At 50.8% G+C, this 9338-nt stretch overlaps 1 pseudogene; it reads left to right on the top strand.

Annotated features, from left to right (window-relative positions):
• Positions 1–5264: 5264 nt before the first annotated feature.
• On the top strand, positions 5265–6535 carry LOC132237912 (glycolipid transfer protein-like; annotated as a pseudogene).
• The last annotated feature ends 2803 nt before the right edge of the window (positions 6536–9338 follow it).

Here is a 9338-nt window from a genome sequence, read left to right as displayed (position 1 = left end):
TTTTGGCTGCTTTGAAAAAGGAGAGGAGAAAATGTAGACACTGACATTAAAGATGGATGGGGCTTAGACAAATCGCAGTTTTGAAGGTTTTCCCAGTGCTGGGAAGGCCGAGGGCACGTCTCCACGGTGTGCTTCTGCGGGAGCCGCCCTCTCTCTTCCCCAAGCCCAGAGAAAGCTGCATAATGAGACGGCAGCTCTCAGCCCAGCTGGCTGCTGGGAGGTTTCACATTTAACACCCTGTTGGCTTCCATCGAGCTGGGGTTTGCTCATCCACTTTAGGCTGACATTTGCAACAGGAAGTGGACCACAGCCTCTCAGTGGTGAGATGCTGGGCTCAAGGGCGAGGCCAAAGTACCGAGCTTTCCAGTTTCCAGGGGAAGGCACCTGTGGAGAGCCCCTTCCGGGCAGAGCCCTCCTGCCCTGGGCCTGGCTGTGCACCTGACTTTAAAAGCAGATTCGGCTGGCCGGCCCCTCTGCACGTGCATGGCAGCTTGAAGGAGCGGGAATCTCATTAAGGGAAGAACTATTGACCCATCTGACTGCGTCCTGTTGACGCTGCTAACCTTCCATTTGTGGCCTGTGATTCTTTAATGTGGGGAGTGGTAATTGGAGAAGAGAGATTATAAAGAGGAATGAGACCATGGCTGCATGTCACACTAAATAGCAAGGACCTGAAGCCCACTTGGTCTATACCCGTGGTTGGCAAACTGCGGCTCTCGAGCCACATGCGGCTCTTTGGCTCCTTGAGTGTTGCTCTTCCTAAGCCTTAGGTGTACCCTAATTAAGTTAATACCAATGTACCTACTTATATAGTTTAAGTTTAAAAAATTTGGCTCTCAAAAGAAATTTCAGTCGTTGTACTGTTGATATTTGGCTCTGTTGACTAATGAGTTTGCCGACCACTGGTCTATACCATCCTCCTGGCCACCACAAAATGAGACTTTCTGTTCCTAGCCCCCCAGGGTTTGGTCCAAAGCAGGTCCAAATCCAGCCTGTGTGACTCATCCTAGTGGGTCTGAAGTCTCCAGCACTGGTGCTCTGCTGGCACCTCCTACCTTCACGCCTGTGTCGATGTCAGGAAAGGTTAGAAGTCCAAGGTTAACCTGGGGACTGACAGGGACGAGGGCCACGCACAACTACAGGGAAACACACACACCCAGGACGGAAGGCAAATGACAGGTGGCTTAGAGAGACTCGCCCTGGTTCAATGCCATCGGTAGGTGCTGGACTCCAGGGGCCATGGCTGATGCAAGCTGGGCAGAAAGCATTTCATGTGGCAGGCAGGTCGCATCTGCTTCAGTGGGTGCTGGCTGCCACCGTGACCCTCTTTTTGATGAGTATAGTTGAATTAACTCCCCTCTCCCACCGCCTTTGGGCTTTTGCTCCCACCATGCAACACAAATTGAAATACAGGGGTGGCAGGCGGTGGCAGTGGGGGCTGTGCAGGGGAGGGGACCGCAGAGACCTTCCATCTTGTTAATGTAACACTTCCTTATGTGATGGGAGCTGAGCGCGCCGGTAATGAATTTCTCCTCTGGTAATCATTCACCAGCGCATTGTGACCTGTGTATTTTTGCTGTGCTACTCATTTCCAGACTTTCGCTGTGACTTGTCAGCACCCAGTAAAAATGAATTGGACATGACCCATCTCTTCTCGAGAAGCCCTCCCCAGCTGCCCTTCGTCTCGGTTGAGAGAAGGAGTAGGTGGGACCACCTGGGACGGCCGCCACAGACTCCTCGGCTGTGGTCCGAGTCCAGGCCCATCGCGCAGGCAGATGGACACAGGCGTGCCAAGTCTGCGGGCGCTCTTGTTACACGGAGCCATGTTCCTTGGTCCAAATGGTTCCAAAGTGCCCTTTGCCTTGTGCACCTGTTGTTTCTTGCTGTACGATGAGCTGTGCAGGCAGTTTCTTTCATGGAGAAGACATGGGTGCACATGGTGGTGCAATTAGGCATCTGGGCACCCCATGGGTTCTTACCAACTCTGGTGTGAAGATGCATTGATGGCGGGGGACGAGGCTATCGTCTGAGTCACACGCATGAGTGTCGCCATCTGCAACTGTAATTCTAGCCACGTGGTCAATTGTAAGAAGGGGTTTATAACCAGCTTTTACTGCATTTGTGGATCGTGATGATTAAACAACAGATGGGAAACCCAACCAAGATTTCTAATCTTTACCTCTTCACTGATCGAGGGAGCGAGGGCTGAGGGATCGCGGTGTGGTCTCTGTCTAGGGTTGAGTCTATAATTAGAGAGGCACCCCCTGATTTTCTGCGTCTGTCTTGTATACTCATTCTTATCAGACAACAAACACTGATTTTTGGCTTTAAAAGGATGGTTCTTGAATCCTGGGAAGGTCCTAAGATTAAGAGAAAGTCCTTAATTTAAGGTTGCCAGAAAAATACAGGATACAATTTCAGATAAACAATAAATAAACTTTAAGTTTAGGTATGTCCTAAGTATTACACAGGACTTTATTTTTAAGAAAAAATGCTTAATATTTTTTTCTATCAAAATGCTTTTTAAAATTGTGGTAAAATATACATAACATAAAATTTACCATTTTAACCATTTTTAAGTGTACAATTCAGTGGATCTAAGTTCTTTCACAATGCTGTGCAACCATTACCACTATCAATTTCCAGAACTTTTTCCACAGTGGCTGCATGGAATATTTTTATTTGTTAATTCCAGCAACCCTCCAACTTTTCAACAGCTTTTAGATCTGAATATATTTGATCTAAATTATTATATATCATCTATACTAATAAAAGGGTAATATGCAAATTGGTTGGGATGCTCTCACGCAATGACCGAACAGCAGGCTGCATGGGGTGACCAGGCTAGCGGGGAAGTGGGGGGAGAGGACAGTGAGGGGTGACCAAATGATGAAACAGCAGGCTACGTGGGGCAACCAGGCTGGCAGGGGGGGAGCAGTAAGGGGTGACCAGGTTGGCAGGGGGGGCAGTTAGGGGCTATCAGGCCAGCAGGCAGAGGCAGTTAGGGGTGATCAGGCTGGCGGGGGGGGGGAGCAGTGAGGTGTGACCAGGCCAACGAGAAGGGGCAGTTAGGGGTGACCAGCTTGGCAGGGGGGGCAGTTAGTGTGATCAGGCTGGCGGGGGGGGGGCAGTTAGGGGCATCAGGCAGGCAGGCAGGTGAGCGGTTAGGAGCCAGTGGTCCCGGATTGTGAGAGCAATGTCTGACTGCTGGTTTAGGCCCGATACCTTGGATCAGGCTTAACCTGGCAGTTGGACAACCCCTAAGGGGTCCCAGATTGGAGAGGGTGCAGGCTGGGCTGAGGCCCACCCCCCTACTGTGCACGAATTTCATGCACTGGGCTTCTAGTCTCTCTCTCTCTATATATACATACATATACATACTAGAGGCCCGGTGCACAAAAATTTGTGCACTGGCGGGGGGGGGGGTCCCTCAGTCCCACTTGTGCCCTCTCACAGTCTGGGACCCCTTGGGAGATAATGACCTGCTGGCTTAGGCCTGCTCCCGGGTGGCAGAGGGCAGGCCCAATCCCTAGGTGCAGCCCCTGGTCGGGCTCAGAGCAGGGCCGATTGGGGAGTTGGGGTGCCGACCCCTGTCATGCACAGAGCAGGGCGGATTGGGAGGTTGCGATGCCACCCCCAGTCACGCTCAGGGTAGGGCTGATTGGGAGGTTGGGGCGCCACCCCCTGTCACACTCAAGGCAGGGTCGATGGGGAGGTTGGGGCGCCACCCCCTGTCACACTCAAGGCAGGGTCGATGGGGAGGTTGCGGCGCCACCCCCCGTCACGCACAGAGCAGGGCCAATCAGAGGGTTGGGGCGCTGCCCCCTGTCACGCACAGAGCAGGGCCCATCAGGGGGGTTGGGGCTCCGTACCCTGTCACACACAGAGCAGGGCCACTCAGGGGGTTGGGGAGCTCCCCCCTGTCACACACAGAGTAGGGCTGATAGGGGAGTTGGGGCACTGCCCCCTGTCACACACAGAGCAGGGCAGATCAGGGAGTTGGGGCACCTTCCCCTGTCATGAACAGAGCAGGGACGATAGGGAGGTTGTGGCCCTGCCCCCTGTCACACACAGAACTGCAGGGCGATCAGGGGGTTTGGGCGCTGCCCCCTGTCACGCTGCTCCAGGGGCCAGGAGACCTCACGGCTCCACTGATCCCAGTGCTGGGAGGCCTCGTGGCTCTGCTTGACACCGGGGCAGTGAGGCCTCGCTGCTCAGCCTTATCCTGGTGCTAGGAGGCCTTGCTGCTCTGCTCGACACAGGGGCAGTGAGGCCTCACTGCTCCGCTGATCCCGGTGCTGGGAGGCATATTACCCTTTTACTATATAGGATAGAGGCCTGGTGCACAGGTGGGGGCCGGCTGGTTTGCCCTGAAGGGTGTCCTGGATCAAGATGGGGGTCCCGCTTGGGTGCCTGGCCAGCCTGGATGAGGGGATGATGGCTGTTTGCAGCTGGTCACACTCCCTTCAGGGTGGGGGTCCCCACTGGGGTGCCTGGCCAGTCTGGGTGAGGGGCTGAGGGTCATTTTCAGGCTGGCGGGTGACTGAAGCTCCCAACCTCTCCTTTTTTTCTTTTTTTTTTTTTAATTCTGGGATTTATTTACCTTCTATGGCTGTCACTGGAACTGAGAGCCAGCTTTAGCTCTGAGGCTCAGCTCTGAGACCTCGGCTGCTGAAAGCAGGTATCTGGTTTGTTTGGGTTCTATAATTGAAACTCTGTTGCAACTCCAGCTCGGCTGGCTGGCTGAAAGCATGGGGCTTGTTTAGCTTCTATACTTGCAACATTGTTTCTTAGAGTGCAGCTCAGAGGTCAGCAGCGGCAGGCAGGGAACGTTGGCTTCCTCCATAACTGGAGCAAGCAAGCCTCCTGTTCACTTCACTGCCTGGCTGCCAGCTGCCATCTTGGTTGGCAGTTAATTTGCATATCACCCTGATTAGCCAATGGGAAGCGTGTCGGAGGTACGGTTAATTACCATGCTTGTCTAGCCAGTGACCATAATGGCGTCACAACCATAATGAATGTTAGACCAGAACCACCATGGCCCCTGGCTGAGCTGGCCCCACCTTCCAGGGAGCGGTTAGGGGCACTCCTAGGCAACATGATAGGTTGCAAGTTTGATGGGGGAAAATCAAAGAAATAGGGGGGTAAGGTCTTAAGGGTCTGTGGGGTTGGGGTGATCTGTCCGGAGTAGGTTTGGAGTGTGCTGGGGAAGGAAGAGAAAGATCCGATTAGAAAACGGCATCACTGCCAGTCTCAACCCTGAAATGGCGCTGTTGGCTGAGCACCTGCTGAAGCTGCTGCCCGTGGACAAGCAGATTGACACAGGGCCCTTCCTGAAGGCAGTGTCCCACCTGCTGCTCTTCTTTTTTAAAATTAATTAATTAATTAATTAATTTTAAAAATTTATTTATTTTTTTAAAAAATATAGTTTATTGATTTTTTACAGAGAGGAAGGGAGAGGGATAGAGAGTTAGAAACACTGATGAGAGAGAAACATCGATCAGCTGCCTCCTGCACACTCCCCACTGGGGATGTGCCTGCAACCAAGGTACATGCCCTTGACCAGAATTGAACCCGGGACCCTTGAGTCCGCAGGCTGACGCTCTATCCACTGAGCCAAACTGGTCAGGGCCTGCTGCCCTTCTTTGATTGCCTTGGGTCCCCAGTGTTTATGCCCATCAAGGCAGACGTAAGTGGTAACATCACGAAAATCAAAGCTGTGTACAACACCGACCCGGCCAAGTTCCGGGCCCTGCAGAACATCCTGGAGGCAGAGAAGGAAATGGATGGAGCAGAGTGGCCCAAGGTGGGGGCCACACTGGTGCTGATGTGGCTGAAAAAGGGCCTCCACTTCATCTAGGTCTTCCTGTGGAGCATCTGCGATGGGGAGTGGGATGAGTGCCACCCCAACCTCATGCGTGTCAACGCCACGAAGGCCTACAGGATGGCGCTCAAGAAGTACCCACCCCTGGATCGTGCAGAAGATCTTCCAGGCAGCGCTGTATGCTGCGCCCTACAAGTCTGACTTCCTGAAAGCACTCTCTAAGGGCCAGAGCGTGATGGAGGGGGAGTGCCTGAAGAAAGTCTACCTGCCACTGGTCAACTACACGGCCGCCATTGACGTCACCTAGGAGATGTACACGAAGATGAGCACCGAGCTCAACTACAAGGTGTAGGCGTGCCCAGTGGCCGGCACTCCCAGAAACAGACAAGCCAGAATCACTGTGAAGCAAGCTGGCAGGCCGCCTTGGCCTGCGTCCCCCAGAGCAGTCCAGAGTCTGGCTGGGGTTGCAGGGGACAGCCCTGGTTTCTGAAAAGTCATTTTTGGGGTCTATCCTAACAGAGCAATAAATAACCACCCTACTTCTGAATCACCTTTTAATTTCATGGCAGCACAGACTGACTGCCTTCATTTCAGTGTGATAAAAATCAGTTAATGTTGCTAATAAGTCAAGTCCTAGGGTTTTCTGTCCCTATCCCCCCACGTGGTGCGTGACCCTGGGGAAGTCCTGTCATACACCTCATTTAAAAAATGAGGATCTGGTGCAGGGATGTTTCGGGTTGTGTACAGACCTTGAGGAGTCTGATTTGAAATTATACAGGATTTTTTTTAAAGCAGACTGCTGTGTGCTCTCCTGTGGTTCCACAGCCCAGCATCACAGTGCTGTCATTATAGACCCCACTCTTTCCTTCGGTCTTTTTCCAGACAGTTTTTTATAGTTGAAAACAACCAGCAAGCCTTTGATGACCTTGACCAAGGGGACTTTATTTTAAAGCTGTCAGGTATGAGTAACTGACCACAGATGACTGAATTTGCATTCTTCTGCATAAGTATTTTCTTTAGGGACAGCCTCCACCACCTAAGAAACTACCTACATGTGTATTCTCTCAGAGGGGAGACCACAAGCCCTCCAGATGCTGAGACCCAAGGAAACACCTCGCTGCCTGGCACTAACAAGAGCTGTATTTTTTAAAATATATTTTTATTGATTTCAGAGAGGAAGGAAGAGGGAGAGAGAGATAGAAATACCAATGATGAGAGAGAATCATTGATTGGCTGCCTCCTGCACGCCCCCCACTGAGGATTGAGCCCGCAACCCAGGCATGTGCCCTTGACCAGAATCGGACCTGGGACCCTTCAAGAGCTGTATTTTGAAAGTGTTGGGGTGAATAAAGGGACTCCCAAAGAGCTCATGTGTGTTAAAAACCCAGTGAGGAGCAACTGGTGATTTTTATGTAAGCACTAAATAATTCTTAATAAATAAATCTCTATTTTGCAATCACACACACACACACACACACACACACACACACACACACACACAGCTTTGGAGATAGTGAAAGGCAGTTTGTCTACTGTTGAGAGCTCAGAATTAGAGTTTAATTGGGATAGAAATCCTGCTAATAGCACCTGATGCCTGAAATCTGAGCACTCTACTTTTAGGCTTTCCAGTTCAAGTTTTTGGAGACTGCCTATTAAAACATTCCTGGTTGGGAAGTGTTTGTATAGAAGCCCATAAGTATTAAGTATTTGCTGTGTTTACCATGCTTAGCTCTCTGTAAGGAATATGGAATAATATTAAATGCCTCATGTTCTCAAGAAGCTTGAATTTTAAAATAAAAATAAAGAAGAAATGTAAATATTAAAAATAAAAAAATAAGAAGCTTGAGTTTTAGGAGCAAAATCAGGCAGGCAGGCAAGCGGTTAGGAGCCAGCAGTCCCAGATTGCAAGAGGGATGTCCATGTGATCGGGCCTAAACTGGCAGTCAGACATCCCCCAGTAGGTCCCAGATTGCGAGCGGGTGCAGGCTGGGCTGAGGGGCCCACCCCCCCTCTGTGCACAAATTTCGTGCACTGGGCCTCTAGTTTATCATAAAATTATAATTTTACACAGAAACTAATAATACCCATCTCCATGTTGGAACTTGTGGGCATACTTTCTCAGTTCAGACTCTAGGAGATTTCTACATGTTTCACTATAGGGAAGCACAGGTAGTGATTAGGAAGAACTAAAACTCTTACCTTTTAGTTTGTACAAACTGGGCAGCTTAATACTATCAAGAAGGAGAATTTAGATGTCATTCATTCATTCAACAAATGTTTATGTGCTTGCCCAGTAAATGCCAGTTATGCATTGGGGGCTCCTATATGATAGTGAATGAGGTGCTTGTCCTTAACCCCCACTTTTGCTGCTGCCAGGTTTCCCTCTACCTCCAATCCTTGCATGTGCTGCCCTTTCTGTCCACCATGCTCTCTCTCCTTCCTGTCCCAGTCATCTGACTCACCCTGAGGTTTCAGCTCCATTGGACATGATGCTCAGTGGTGGATTGCTCAATCCACTCCCACACTCACAGCTCTCTACTCTTCACTTTATGGCTCCCGCCATGATGGTTATGATAGAGTTGTGCGGTTATTGGACTCACCAAAGTCTCTTCTCTCTAGATTGTAAGCTCTCTGAAGGCAGGGACCACATCTGTTATGCCTATTGCTTCCTAGTATCTAGCAAGGCACATAGTAGGCATTTAATGTAAAATATATTGAGGATATGAATGAAATCATGCATACATTCTTCTCTCAAGAGCTAGTAGGAGATAGACAAATAAGCACATCAATATCTATGTAAATAGCTATGAGTGACGGGCTCTGGGAAACAGAGCAATTTTGCTGAGAGAGAGCTTGGATTTGGGCCAGCTCCCCCATAGAGTCAAGCCCAAGGGTGTGCTCCTGGCTTCTCTGCAGAAGGGAGCCCGAGAGAACTCGGGACCGGGAGCTTTCCCTCCCTGAGTGTCTGACACAGATTCAGACAACCAAGCAGAACTACTGCATCAGCTGGGCTGTCCGAGCTCAGGGCTCAAAATTAATTTAGCCCAATGCCCACTTTAGAGTTGGGAAAGCCAAGATGTGCACAACCTTCCCAAGGTCACAGAACAAGAGGCAGAGCCGAGAACCCTGGTTCCCCCAAGCTCTGGGACTAGCGCTCTCCCACCTCCTCAGCATGTCCAAGTTCAAGGGCAAAGGAGCATTGGTGGGTTTCAAAACCCTCACAAGCTTTCTTTGAACTTCCACAAGATTTAAAAGCAGTTGGCTGGGAATAGAAATGTAACTGCTCAAGAACACGTGAGATGAGGGGGCCGGAGGAGAAAAACAGGGAAGAGAGAAAGCCGGTCCAGAAAGGCCGCCTGCCTGGCTCTGGAGTCAAGCCCACAGGGTGGTTATGTGTGGGGCTTGGCAGTGCAGCCGGGCAGCCAGCGGGCACTCAGGAAGCGGTGCTCAGGTCCCAGCGGAGGCAGTCTGGGCTGCAGGATGGAGATTTATTAGCAGAGCTGTGCTCCAAGCC

Source organism: Myotis daubentonii, chromosome 7 (assembly GCF_963259705.1).
Source record: "Myotis daubentonii chromosome 7, mMyoDau2.1, whole genome shotgun sequence".
In the NCBI taxonomy this organism is placed as follows: Eukaryota; Metazoa; Chordata; class Mammalia; order Chiroptera; family Vespertilionidae; genus Myotis; species Myotis daubentonii.
The sequence above is the reverse complement of the archived record's forward strand: the minus strand, read 5'-3'. Positions and strand labels throughout refer to the sequence as shown.